A 15,029-nucleotide genomic window follows, 5' to 3' on the forward strand; every position below is an offset into this window, starting at 1 on the left:
TGTCAGCACCTGCAATGATAAAGAGTAAACAAAATTAGTACAACATAAACATAATAATTTTTTTAATAACATAAACTAATTAATAATATACATCCCCCTTGATCCTTGACCCCTCGACCTAGCTAGCACTAACCTAAACCACCCACTAACCTAAACTTCTTCTTGTTCTTCTTCTTCTTGTTCTTCTTCTTCTTCTTTTCTTCTCCTCCTCTTCTTCTTCTTATTTTTCTTCTTCTTCTTTTCCTTTTTCCTCTTTTCTTCTCTTCTTCTTCTTCTTCTTCTTCTTCTTCTTCTTCTTCTTCTTCTTCTTCTTCTTCTTCTTCTTCTTCTTCTTCTTCTTCTTCTTCTTCTTCTTCTTCTTCTTCTTCCTTCTTTTCCCTTTTCCTCTTTTCTTCTCTTCTTCTTCTTCTTCTTCTTCTTCTTCTTCTTCTTCTTCTTCTTCTTCTTCTTCTTCTTCTTCTTCTTCTTCTTCTTCTTCTTCTTCTTATTTTTCTTCTTCCTTCTTTTCCTTTTTCCTCTTTTCTTCTCTTCATCATCATCATCATCATCATCATCATCATCGTCATCATCATCATCATCATCATCATCATCCTCATCATCATCATCATCTTCTTCTTCTTCTTCTTCTTCTTCTTCTTCTTCTTCTTCTTCTTCTTCTTCTTCTTCTTCTTCTTCTTCTTCTTCTTCTTCTTCTTCTTCTTCTTCTTCTTCTTCTTCTTCTTTCCTTCTCCTCCTCTTCTTCTTCTTCTTCTTCTTCTTATTTTTCTTCTTCCTTCTTTTCCTTTTTCCTCTTTTCTTCTCTTCATCATCATCATCATCATCATCATCATCATCATCATCATCATCATCATCATCATCATCTTCTTCTTCTTCTTCTTCTTCTTCTTCTTCTTCTTCTTTCATCTTTTTTTACTTCCTTTAATTATGATTATTTAACTAAAACCTAACACTAATCTAACCTAATCTAATCTAGCTAACTATACAACCTAAACTAATTAAACCTAAACCTAAACTAATTAAACTAAATAACCTAAACTAATTAAACCTGAAGTAACTAAAATGAAAAAACTTAAACTAAAAAACCTAAACTAAACAGAAAAGAAAACATGAGAGGGGTGGTAGGGGCTCACCGTGGGGGGCGGCGATGGGTCGAGGAGGGGGCGGCGACGGGGTGGTGGCGAGGCGAGGTGGCGATGGGCGACCACTACAAAAAAAGACACATCCGTGACATTTTGGGCCGAACAATTTTTTTTTCTGTCATGCTTATGACACTTCTATGACGATAATTGTGACAAAACCCGGTATCATCATAGATGTGGTGGGATCCTACTTCTATGACAAAAAATCATGACAGAAAATGGGCTTTTCGTCCTGGGCGGGCCGGAGAAGCAGCTGCATGACATTCTTTGGGCCGCCCATGACGGAAAAAACTGTGGTAGAAGCGAGGGCGAGGAAAATATGGGGGAGTTCCCAGTTACGGTGGGTGGTTGGGGCCGAGCAATGCACGTTTCTCTCGTACACATACGCACGTGGGTGCGCGGCGTTGGGCTCTAACTGAACCCGAGCGAGGCGTTTTCCTACTGAACCCGAGCGATTGCACTGCAGGCTACACGATACTGAACCTGAGCGATCGATCGATGATTGTTAACTGAACCCGATCGAGCGATTCCTTTGCTACTACTGCTAACTGAAGCCGATCGAACCTGCTGCCTCTGGATGAACAATGAGCGTTGTTGGGGGGGGGAGGGGGTTGGATGAACAGTTCCCGGTGGAGGGGGGGTGGATGAACAGGACCCTGTGGTAGTAAAGGCCATTGCCGCTGGATGAATAGTACACCGACCGATCGAGCTGGTTGGGGGGTGGATGAACGGGACCCCGTGGAGGGCCTAATGAATAGGACGACCCCGTGGAGGGCTGGTTGAATAGTAGCTGGTTTAGGGCTGGATGAACAATAGCCCATGGAGGGATGGTTGAACAGGACCCCGTGGAAAGGGCTGGTTGAACAGTAGCCGGTGGAGGAGCGCTTAGTGGAGGCTAGATGAACATGAGCCTGTGGATGAACAATCGTAGGTGGAGGCTGGAGGAGGTCGACGATGGATGAACAGTAGCCCGTGGAGGCTGGAGGAGGTCGACGATGGAGATGAACAGTATCCCGTGGAGTCCCGTTTTGCGGTATGCCACACCCCTCCCGATGAACAAGACCCCCGTTTCGACTGTGGCGCTCCAACACAAGTCTATTTCCTCCGTTTTGCGGTAAGCCACACCCCTCCTGATCAATAGGACCCCATTTTGACCGTAGGAGGTCCAAGAGAAGTCCGTTTCCTCTGTTTTGCGGTACGCCAGACCCCTCCCGATGAATTTCGACCATGGCCGGTCGAACACAAGGCCGTTTCCTCCGTTCTGCGGTATGCCAGGCCTCGTTTCGATCGGCTGTTCTGTCCAAGCCGGTTGGCTCCCGATGAACACCACGTATTCTGTTGCCTCCCGATGAATACGATGCATTCCGTTGCCTCCCCATGAACACGATGACGATGTAGTTTCTCTGTTCCGACCCAACCATGTACACGAGACCTGGCCGTACGTATGCGCGAGTAGGTGTTCGAGACCCCGCCCGTATGTACGTACGTGGCCGTATTTTTTGGCGTGTGGCTATATGTACGTGTACACGGTTTAGACAGGACAACCTGAAATGCTACGTGGGGGGCTCTACTATGACATGTGCTGCTACTTACTCGGCCACTGTTCATACTTGCAGAGAGACCGATCGACCAGTATGCACGTACACATTCGCGACCAGACAAACAACGCTATGTACGCTTTGAACGAGTGGGTCCCATCGGTCAGGTAGGATAAGGACGCACTTCCTTGCGTGCGAAGATATAGCTTCTCGGTCCCAGCTGTCAGGGGGAGAAATCGTTTTTATTTTGTGAGTAATAAGGAGGCACTTCCTTGTGTTCAAAGATGTAGCTAGTGGGTCCCAACAGTCAGGGGGAGAAAACATTATTTTTCAAGGTAAAAAGGATGCAGTTGCATGCATGCGTCCATGGGTGTGGTGCGTCCCCACTGTCAGCCTCTCACGTACAGTCATCTCCCGATGACTCTCGTTTGTTGACCATGTTGATCACATCGTGCCGAGTGCACCAAGGCCGGTGGATGACGGCGAGGCCCCATATTGGAACGACCCGGAGATGGGGAAGACGCGGCAGTGGAGTCGCAGATGGAGATGAGTGAGAAACTTGACTGGTTCGGGTGCGCGACAGCATTGCCGCGGTGCCGCCCACGGGAGACAGGAGCAAGAACAGAGGTTGAAGAAGGAGCATGGTTGTTGGATTAACATCCAATGGTCCAACTGCTAGAATCATTTATTGATTAAGTTGACAAAGCCCTGCGTACACGTCTGCTTATTAGGCCCGCAAGTCAGCCACAAAATCTACCGGGTCCCAGCTATCATCGTGAGGAATAGTTTTTTTTTGCATAACAAGGAGGCACTTCCTTCCGTGCAAAGATACAACCGGTGGGTCCCAGCTGTCAGGGGAGGAAATTTCCTTGCGTGCGACCATGGACCTCGTGGGTCCCAGCCATCAGGCTCTCCATGTGCAGTCCTCTTCTGATGGCTCTCGTTTGTTGACCATGTCGTGTCGAGCGCAGTGAGGCGGTGGACGACGGCGAGGCCCCAGACCGGAACGACCCAGAGATGGGGAAGACGCGGCAATGGAGTCACATACGGAGAGGAGTGGGAAACTTGACTGGTTCGGGTGCGAGGTGGGCCTACACTCGACAGAGAATAACAGGAGGTGCGGAGTGGAGGGATGGCCTGGCCGTTGGCGGGGTAGCGTTTCGCTACGAGGCGTGCAAAACAACACCGCTGGACGCCGGAGGCTGGAGCAGGCGGTCCCGGCAGCGCTGGGGGTAGAAGACGAGAGATTGAAGAAGAATGCCGACCGTTGGATGTAAATCCAATGCCTTGCTTAGGCTTCGACCTACTGGCCCACATGTTAGCCAGTCCATTTGTTTTCCTATAGTCTATTTGGTGGGCTGGGTGAAACAATGATGTAACATCTATGCAGCCCGTTTATATATATGGTAGAATTTAAAGCCCATTTGCATTTTTCTCGAAATCCGCAGACTTGCTGGGCTGGGTGAAAATATCATGTTGGGCTGGACGGAGAAATGTTATAAAAACATAAACACATGATTGCACGTCTATTACTGCATTGGTCAGTAAAATCTTTGCAAGCTTATGTATGCAATCACTACGAGTTAACTTGTCAAGTTATATATAAACAATTATTATTATTATTATTTTGTAAGAACTTTCAATTTATGAAATAAAATAGCATTTTAATTTGATGAGTTAATAGGACGTGGGGTATTATTATTCTTTAGGCTAGACGTGGGCCAGTTGAGTTGGTTCTAGGGAAAAGTACTGGGAGAAAACTCAGTTTACATCGAAAAAGAAAGTGGGAGAAAATTCAGATATAGGATTAATGAAAACGAAAAATAAAGGAAGTGGGAAGGTCTATAAAATGGTTGGACGAACGACTGGTTTAATGGAACCTTATGTTGTTTCTATTATATTTATGTAATAAAATAAGACATATATATATATACTATTATAGAAGGGAAAACATAGTTCAGTTTTGCATTCTTATAGAAAAATAGAACTGAGTTGTGCGTTGTCTTGAAAAAACAAACATAACTTGGGCTGCTGATGTTATAGACAAGCTAGGTTGGGAGGCCTAGAGGCCGCTTGATACCCGCTGGATCCAAAAAATGTTGAAACATGTCGTGGGTTGCCCATGTTAAACAACAAAACCTAGGCCATGGACTTGGTGGGCCCGGGACTATCAGCCTCTCAACGAACATTTGTCTCCCGATTCCTCTAGTTTTGCCGACCATGTTGGGTATGACAGACGGCGGCGCCGCGGTGAGGGAACCAAGGCGGAGGATGGCGTCGAGACCTCGGACCGAACGAACCGGAGCGGGGGAAGACGCATGCGGAGGGGAGTACGAGGGTTGACTTGTTCGGGTGTAGGGTGGGCCGGTGGAGCTGCCGCCACCGGACAATGTGTGGGAGTAGAGGGATGGCCTGGCCAATGCCATAGGCTATGATGGCCACCCGCTATATAGGAAGATGACGAAAGATTAAACAAAATAAAGAAATACAAATGGATAGGTGGTTGGTCCCATATGTCTGTGTACGAGATTTGCTGGGTCCAGTTGAGAAGGGGAATACGTTGGGAGGAAGGAGATTCAAAGCACGACAGTCGAGTGAACTAGTTTTTTTTGAAACAGATGAGTGAACTAGTTACATACATAAGCAAATAGCCACCAAAAAAAGCAAACATGTTAATGGGTTCTTAAAAGAAATATTTCGGACAAAACAGATAATTACGACACATATGCTAATGCATGAAACACTCAGATGATAAAGGTGCTTATAAACAGATAAAGTACAACATCTAGACCTTCTTGGCACGCTTGATCATGACGCTGCGGCTGTCCGTGTACTCGTCGGTTACGGGAAGCAGACACGCCCTCATGTCCAAGATCCGCCTGTACATGTTGTAGCATGTGTATGCGTTCTTGGCCGTGTAGGTTATGTAGGCTAGATTCAGAGGTACCTCCCACGTGTACGGGTCCTTGGTATCATTGTCTTATTTCTTTTTGGCGTAGCAGGGATCGATGATGGTCTCGGCAAGGAAAACCACAGAGTCCTTCTCCTGCCCATTGCCGATGATCTTGTACTGCTTTTGGATGTCGACAAGCTTGTTGCACTAGATGACCGAATCGTCGCGTTCTTCCTTCTCTCCACGTTAGCGAAGGTGCAGTCGGCGCTGACGATAAAACGTGCGAATGCTCCAGAACCTCTAATGGCCGTGCCGTAGTGGTAGACGAGAACCTCGTCCCACACGCATACCTGGACCGCCGCGATCTGCTGGTCCCTGTCAAGAGACGAATGGATGGGCACAAGGTCTAGTCCTGCGACCTTGTGATTTCTCGTCCTGTAGGTACTGCTTGAACTCGGCGAGGCAGAGCTTCACTGAGTTCGGATCGTTGGTGTACATCACATTCAACTAGGTGCAGCCATGGGACTTAACGACGAACTCAAAGGTGAACTCCTTGCTAAAGTCCATATCCAGCAGGCTCACCCCTCAGATTTCCATTGGAGTCTCTTCAAGTGAACGAGTGGATAGGCGGCGACAGCAGTTCATTTTTCAGCTCTTGGGGAACTGGATTCAACAGTAAACTGAGTGTGTATAGGCGACAACAGTTACTACCCCTCCCTCGTCCGCTGCACGCCCGACAGAACATGCACCCTCGGCGCATTCAAACGCCTCCATTAAGAAACCTATTCCGGCCACACGTCGGTTCACGAGCGGGTCTGTATTGGTACTGTAATAACAACTGTTAGTGGTCACTTTACTTAAATTTAATTATCTTTAATAGAAATTTATTCTTAAAACAAGCAATGCATTGGCTCGTTCTATCAGTGCCACAGGATCAACATGCACACCAATTAGAATTATTATTCTCAAGACACGCACGACCAACACATTTATCGCACTTTCACACAGATAATACTACCAAGTTTGAAGTGTTTGTTATGGTTGTTGTCCTCTACATCATCATGCCGTGTTTCCCAGCTTGCAAGATTCAGAACCAATAAATAAAATTCAAATAATAAGTACATCAAAGATGCCTACACATCTCATTGATCCCCAGCTTGCAAGATTCAGAACCAACAAATAAGACTCAAACAATAAGTACAAAAAATATCCCTGCACATCTCATTGATTCCCAGCTTGCAAGATTCAGAACCAACCCATTAGATCCTTTTGATAAACTGAATATCGGGATTAAATCCATCTTAGCTTGCCGTGTCATACAACCCAAGAACTTGGCGAATGCTCTTGACCATCAAAACATCTGTAATTGAGTATTCCTTTTTGCACACATAAGAAAGAGCATGATTACTATAATAGTGTTGAAGCAAACTTTATTTCCAAAAAGAGAAAAGATTGCGATAGAATAGCTTTATTTAAAAATTAGAACATTAGCACAATATGATAAAGCACAATCATGTTGATAAAGGATAGTACTGACTGGTGTGAGGGGCCCTATGCCGCCACGACTCGTGTGTTGAACCTGCAACTCCACTCGGATGAGGCCAGCCTGGAGTTCCATGATTCAATTCATGCGCCTTTTTCTGCAGTTCACCTGAAATGAAGCAATGTAGCGACCCGACCCAAATGGATCGAAGTCTCTATGCTTAAGTGTCATCCCTAGATCGGTATGCTGACACACATAATACTCGAGGATTTATAACAGAGGTAAATCACATGTATAAAGTAACGTAAATACTATTACCTCAATCCCAATAGCGGAAGTAACAACAAGGTTGTGGAGTTCCCAACAACGATAACGGAAAAGTTGAGTGTAGACATCGTAACCCTAACGTATCACTTACTCGTCGTAAGATTCCTGCAACATGAGACGTTGCAACCATGTAGGTCAGTACATTGAATGTATTGGCAAATTCACACCATAGAGCAATGATGAATAATAACTATCACTACATGCATATTTGGCTGGTGGAAGCTCTAAGTTTAATTTTGCATAAAGCTAATTTTTCCCTACAACAAAGGAATATATTTTATTTAACTACAAAGTTTGTTGAAAACATTGAGAAAGTAACCCCAACTCAATCCCAAATTATCATTAATAACCCAACAAATTAATTAACTAACGTGATGAGATCAAATCAATAATTCAAATACCACATACTCAAGTGTCCATAACCGGGGACACGGTTAATCATTATTAGTTTGTACACTCTGCAGAGGTTGCGCACTTTTCCCCACAAGACTCGATCTCCTTCGTTGAATTCCTCGCACTGCCTGATGTTTGAGAACCAGATGATCAAGACATAGTCTTTCCAAAGAGGTCCCTGATAACCCACAAGTATAGGGGATCACAACAGTTTTCGATAAGTAAGAGTGTCGAACCCATCAAGGAGCTAAAGGTAGGACAAATATTCCCTCAAGTTCTATCGACCACCGATACAACTCTACGCACGCTTGATGTTCGCTTTACCTAGAACAAGTATGAAAGTAGAAGTACTTTGTAGGTGTCGTTGGATAGGTTTGCAAGATAATAAAGAGCGCGTAAATAAAAAGTAGGGGCTGTTTAGATGAAGACACAACTAAGTTAGTTTTAGTAGAGAGCTTGTTGTTACAAGAAAGTTATTTGTCCCTAGGCAATCGATAACTAGACCGGGAATCATTATTGCAGTTTTATTTGAGGGAGAAGCATAAGCTAACATACTTTATCTAATTGGATCATATGCACTTATGATTGGAACTCTAGGAAGCATCCGCAACTACTAAAGATCATTAAGGTAAAACCCAACCATAGCATTAAAGTATCAAGTCCTCTTTATCCCATACGCAAACAACCTACTTACTCGGGTCTGTGCTTCTATCACTCACGCGACCCACCATAAGCAAATCATGAACATATTGCAAACCCTACAGCGGGAATCCCTCACGCTTGCGCGACACGGAGAGCACCATAGGACAACACCAATAATAAAACATGCAACTCAAACCAATCACGATCATCAAATAACCCATAGGACAAAACGGATCTACTCAAACATCATAGGATAGCCATACATCATTGGGAAATAATATATAGAATTGAGCACCATGTTTAAGTAGAGATTGCAGTGGGTAAAATAGGGGTTACACCGCTGCATAGAGGGGGGAAGAGTTGGTGATGATGGCGGTGAAGTTGTTGGTGAAGATTACAGTGATGATGATGGCCCCCGGTGGCACTCCGGTGCCACCGGAAGCGAGGGGGAGAGAGCCCCCCTCCTTCTTATTCTTCTTCCTTGACCTCCTCCCTAGATGGGAGAAGGGTTTCCCCTATGGTCCATGGCCTCCATGGCGTGGGAGGGGTGAGAGCCCCTCCGAGATTGGATCTGTCTCTCTGTTTCAGCGTTCCCAGATTCTGCCCTTTCACCATTTCTTATATTCCCGGAGATCCATAACTCCGATTGGGCTGAAATTTTAACATGATCTCTATCCTGATATTAGCTTTCTTGTAGCGAAAGAAGGGCACCAACCGCATTACGGGGTGGCCATGAGGGTCAGGGGCACGCCCCCTGCCTCGTGCCTCCCTCGGGCACTGTCTCGCATGGATTTTTCTTCCCAAAAATCATATATATTCCAAAAAAAAATTCCATCGGTTTTTATCCCGTTTGGACTCCGTTTGATATGGATATTCTGTGAAACAAAAAACATGCAACAAACAGGAACTGGCACTAGGCTCTGGATCAATATGTTAGTCCCAAAAATAGTATAAAAAGTTGCCAAAAGTATATGAAAGTTGTAGAATATTGGCATGGAACAATCAAAAAATTTAGATACGATGGAGACGTATTAGCATCCCCAAGCTTAATTCTTGCTCGTCCTCGAGTAGGTAAATGATAAAAAAGATAATTTTTGATGTCGAATGCTACCTAGCATAATCTTGATCACATATCTAATCATGGCATGAATATTAAGATACGGGTGATTCAAAGCAATAGTCTATCATTTGACATAAAAACAATAATACTTCAAGCCTACTAATAAAGCAATCATGTCTTTTCAAAATAACATGGCCAAAGAAAGTTATCCCTACAAAATCATATAGTCTGGCTATGCTCCATCTTCACCACACAAAATATTAAAATCATGCACAACCCCGATGACAATCCAAGCAATTGTTTCATACTTTTTATGTTCTCAAACCTTTTCAACTTTCACGCAATACACGAGCATGAGCCATGGACATAGCACTATAGGTGGAATATAATGGTGGTTGCGGAGAAGACAAAAAGGAGAAGATAGTCTCACATCAACTAGGCGTATCAACGGGCTATGGAGATGCCCATCAATAGATATCAATGTGAGTGAGTAGGGATTGCCATGCCACGGGTGCACTAAGAGCTATAAGTGTATGAAAGCTCAGACTGAAAACTAAGTGGGTGTGCATCCAACTGGCTTGCTCATGAAGACCTCGGGCATTTGAGGAAGCCCATCATCGGAATATACAAGCCAAGTTCTATAATGAAAATTCCCACTAGTATATGAAAGTGATAACTCAAGAGACTCTCTATATGAAGAACACGATGCTATTCTGAAGCACAAGTGTGGTAAAAGGATAGTAACATTGCCCCTTCTCTCTTTTTCTCTCATATTTTTGGGCCTCCTCTTTTTTTGGCCTTTCTCTTTTTTTCTCTTTTTTTATTTTTTTCGTCCGAAGTCTCATCCCGACTTGTGGGGGAATCATAGTCTCCATCATCCTTTCCTCACTGGGGCAATGCTCTAATAATGATGATCATCACACTTTTATTTACTTACAACTCAATATTACAACTCGATACTAGAACAAAGATATGACTCTATATGAATGCCTCCGGCAGTGTACCGGGATGTGCAATGGTCTAGCGTAGCCATGACATCAAAAACGGACAAGCCATGAAAACATCATGCTAGCTATCTTACGATCATGCAAAGCAATATGACAATGAATGCTCAAGTCATGTATATGATGATGATGGAAGTTGCAAGGCATATATCTCGGAATGGCTATGGAAATGCCATGATAGGTAGGTATGGTGGCTGTTTTGAGGAAGGTATATGGTGGGTTTAAGGTACCGGCAAAAGTTGCGCGATACTAGAGGCTAGCAATGGTGGAAGGGTGAGAGTGCGTATAATCCATGGACTCAACATTAGTCATAAAGAACTCACATACTTATTGCAAAAATCTATTAGTCATCGAAACAAAGTACTACACGCATGCTCCTAGGGGGATAGATTGGTAGGAAAAGACCATCGCTCGTCCCCGACCGCCACTCATAAGGAAGACAATCAATAAATAAATCATGCTCCGACTTCATCACATAACGGTTCACCATACATGCATGCTACGGGAATCACAAACCTCAACACAAGTATTTCTACTAATACACAACTACCCACTAGCATGACTCTAATATCACCATCTTTATATCGCAAAACTATTGCAAGGAATCAAACATATCATACTTAGTGATCCACAAGTTTTATGTAGGATTTTATGACTAACCATGTGAATGACCAATTCCTGTCATCTCTCTAAATAGATATAAGTGAAGCAAGAGAGTTTAATTCTTTCTAAAAAAGATATGCCCACGCTCTAACAAATATAAGTGAAGCAAAAGAGCACTCTACAAATGGCGGTTTTCTATGTAAAGAGAAACATGCAATCTAAACTTCAAATGATATAAGTGAAGCACATGAAGCATTCTATAAAGCCATACTCAAAAGATATAAGTGAAGTGCATAGAGCATTCTATAAATAAACCAAGGACTATCCCATACCAGCATGGTGCATAAAAGAAAAATGAAAACTAAATGCAAAAGACGCTCCAAGATTGCACATATCACATGAACGAAACGAATCCGAAAACATACCGATACTTGTTGAAGAAAGAGGGGATGCCTTCTGGGCATCCCCAAGCTTAGACGCTTGAGTCTCCTTGAATGTTTACTTGGGGTGCCTTGGGCATCCCCAAGCTTGAGCTCTTGCCTCTCTTCTTTCTTCTCACATCGAGACCTTCTCGATCATCGAACACTTCATCCACACAAAACTTCAACAGAAAACTCGGTAAGATCCGTTAGCATAATAAAGCAAATCACTACTCTAAGTACTGCTGCAAACCAATTCATATTTTGTTTTGGCATTGTAGCTACTTTAATATAACTTTTTTATGGCTTAATCCACTGATATAAATCGATAGTTTCATCAAACCAAGCAAACTATGCATCAAAAACAGAATCTGTCTAAAACAGAAGAGTCTATAATAATCTGAACATTCACCATACTTCTGATACTTGAAAAATTCTGCAAAAATTAGGAAAAATAAAAAATTTGTATAGAAAGACAGTTCAAAAAGAATCAGAACCATTTGACGTTCCAGTAAAAAATTTAAAATTGCGCACTACAGCCAAAGTTTCTGTCCTGCACCGCACAAACCAACAAGCAATCTAAACATCCTAAAGGCAAACCTTGGCACATTATTTTTATATTTAAACTTTATAAAAGCACATAACAGAAATAAATGACTCTCTAAAACTTCTGGGTTGTCTCCCTGGCAGCGCTTTCTTTAAAGCCATTAAGCTAGGCATATAGTGCTCAAGTAATGGATCCACCCGGATCCCATGGTATATCAAAGCCAATTTGAATCAACAATGATTTGTAATTTAGTAGTGAGCACAAAGTAACATATATCATGCAGCAACGAAGTCTAACTCTCTTCCTATGCATCAACATGTCATAAAAGAACAATTCATGCACACAAAGTAAAGGCCAACAAATAGTATAAACAATTTCTTGCAATTTTACCATGTTGGAAACATAGAGAGGGTGAGATATAGTTCCTCTCTCATAATAATTGCAAGTAGGAACAGCAAGCACAGTCATATTATATCTATCAAAATCGTCATGTGTAACGGTAAAAGGCAACCCATCAATATAATCCTTAATAAGTGCAAACTTCTCTGATATAGTGTAGTTGGGAGAATTCTAAATGATAATAGGACTATCATGCGTGGGTGCAATAGCAAAAATTTCATGTTTAACATAAGGAACTATAGAAAGTTCATCTCCATAAGCATAATTCATATTGGCATCTTGGCCATAGGCATAGCAAGCATAATCAAAAAGGGATATTTCAAGAGAATCAACGGGATCATGACAATCATCATAGCAATCATCCTTCGGTAAGCATGAAGGGAATTTAAACAATGTATGAGTTGAAGAGTTACTCTCATTAGAGGGTGGGCACGGGTAGCTAATCCGCTCTTCCTCCTTTTGTTCTTCGCTCTCATCATCATCTTTTTCATCCAATGAGCTCACAGTTTCATCAATTTCTTCTTCCATAGACTCCTGCAAAAATATTAGTCTCTTCTTGGACAGCGGAGACTTTCTCAATAAGTGCATCAATATAGGAATTGTATTCATAATTTTCATAGCAATATTTCAATATAGCAACATTTTCAGGCCTATAAACATCATCATCAAAAGCTTCATACTTTTCAAACAAAGATTCAATTTCATAAGCACCCTTAAAAGCAACAAATTCTTCTATTTGTTCCACATCATAGTAATCATATATACCTCTATCATAAGAAGCCAAGATTTCATTATCATTAAATTTGCATGTAAAGGGAAGATGTGGAGACTTCATCCTAGAGCAACAAGTATAATCATATCTCAAGCATAGTTGCCTAGCATACCAATATAACATATAAATTTGATCCCATAATAGTTTCCCTTTTTGAGTCAAGCGATAATCCCTAAAGTATTCACGTTGATCCAACGTGTCTCCCATTACCAAATTGAATGGGGTTTTCTCTGGATTATCAAAGTAGTACATAATATCTGTCACACAACGAGCATCGAGGGTTTTAGGAGGTTCCTCATCTCCATGAGCAGCAAGTACACCTAATTTTTTGGTATTTCATGTTCCATATCCATAACTAATGATAAATAACAACTAAGAATAGCAAATAAAAATTACTTAGTGATAAAGCAAACAAGCACACACGAGAATATTCAACCCACGCTATGGCTCACCGGCAACGGCACCAGAAAAAGGTCTTGATAACCCACAAGTATAGGGGATCGCAACAGTTTTTGATAAGTAAGAGTGTCGAACCCAACGAGGAGCTAAAGGTAGGACAAATATTCCCTCAAGTTATATCGACCACCGATATAACTCTACGCACGCTTGATGTTCGCTTTACCTAGAACAAGTATGAAACTAGAAGTACTTTGTAGGTGTTGTTGGATAGGTTTGCAAGATAATAAAGAGCACATAAATAAAAAGTAGGGGCTGTTTAGATGAAGACACAACTAAGTTAGTTTTCGTAGAGAGCTTGTGTTATGAGAAAGTTATTTGTCCCTAGGCAATCGATAACTAGACCGGTAATCATTATTGCAGTTTTATTTGAGGGAGAAGCATAAGCTAACATACTTTCTCTAATTGGATCATATGCACTTATGATTGGAACTCTAGAAATCATCCGCAACTACTAAAGATCATTAAGGTAAAACCCAACCATAACATTAAAGTATCAAGTCCTCTTTATCCCATACGCAAACAACCTACTTACTCGGGTTTGTGCTTCTGTCACTCACGCCACCCACCATAAGCAAATCATGAACATATTGCAAACTCTACAATGGGAATCCCTCACAGTTGCACGACACGGAGAGCACCATAGGACAGCACCAATAATAAAACATGCAACTCAAACCAATCACGATCATCAAATAACCCATAGGACAAAACGGATCTACTCAAACATCATAGGATAGCCATAAATCATTGGGAAATAATATATAGCGTTGAGCACCATGTTTAAGTAGAGATTACAGCGGGTAAAAGAGGGGTTACACCACTGCATAGAGGGGGAAGAGTTGGTGATGATGTCGGTGAAGTTCTTGGTGAAGATTGCGGTGATGATGATGGCCCCCGGTGGCACTCCGGTGCCACCGGAAGCGAGGGGGAGAGAGCCCCCCTCCTCCTTCTTCTTCCTTGACTTCCTCCCTAGATGGGAGAAGGGTTTCCCCTCTGGTCCATGGCCTCCATGGCGTGGGAGTGGCGAGAGCCCCTCCGAGATTGGATCTGTCTCTCTCTGTTTCTGCGTTCTCAGATTCTGTCCTTTCACCGTTTCTTATATTACCGGCGATTCGTAACTCCGATTGGGCTTTAATTTCAACACGATCTCTATCCAAATATTAGCTTTCTTGCGGCGAAAGAAGGGCACCAACCACCTTACGGGGTGGCCACGAGGGTCAGGGGCGTGCCCCCTGCCTCGTGCCTCCCTCGGGCACCGTCTCACATGGATTTTTCTTCCCAAAAATCATATATATTCCAAAAAAAATCTCCGCCAGTTTTTATCGCGTTTGGACTCCATTTGATATGGATA

Source organism: Triticum urartu, chromosome 3 (genome assembly GCF_003073215.2).
Source record: "Triticum urartu cultivar G1812 chromosome 3, Tu2.1, whole genome shotgun sequence".
NCBI lineage: Eukaryota > Viridiplantae > Streptophyta > Magnoliopsida > Poales > Poaceae > Triticum > Triticum urartu.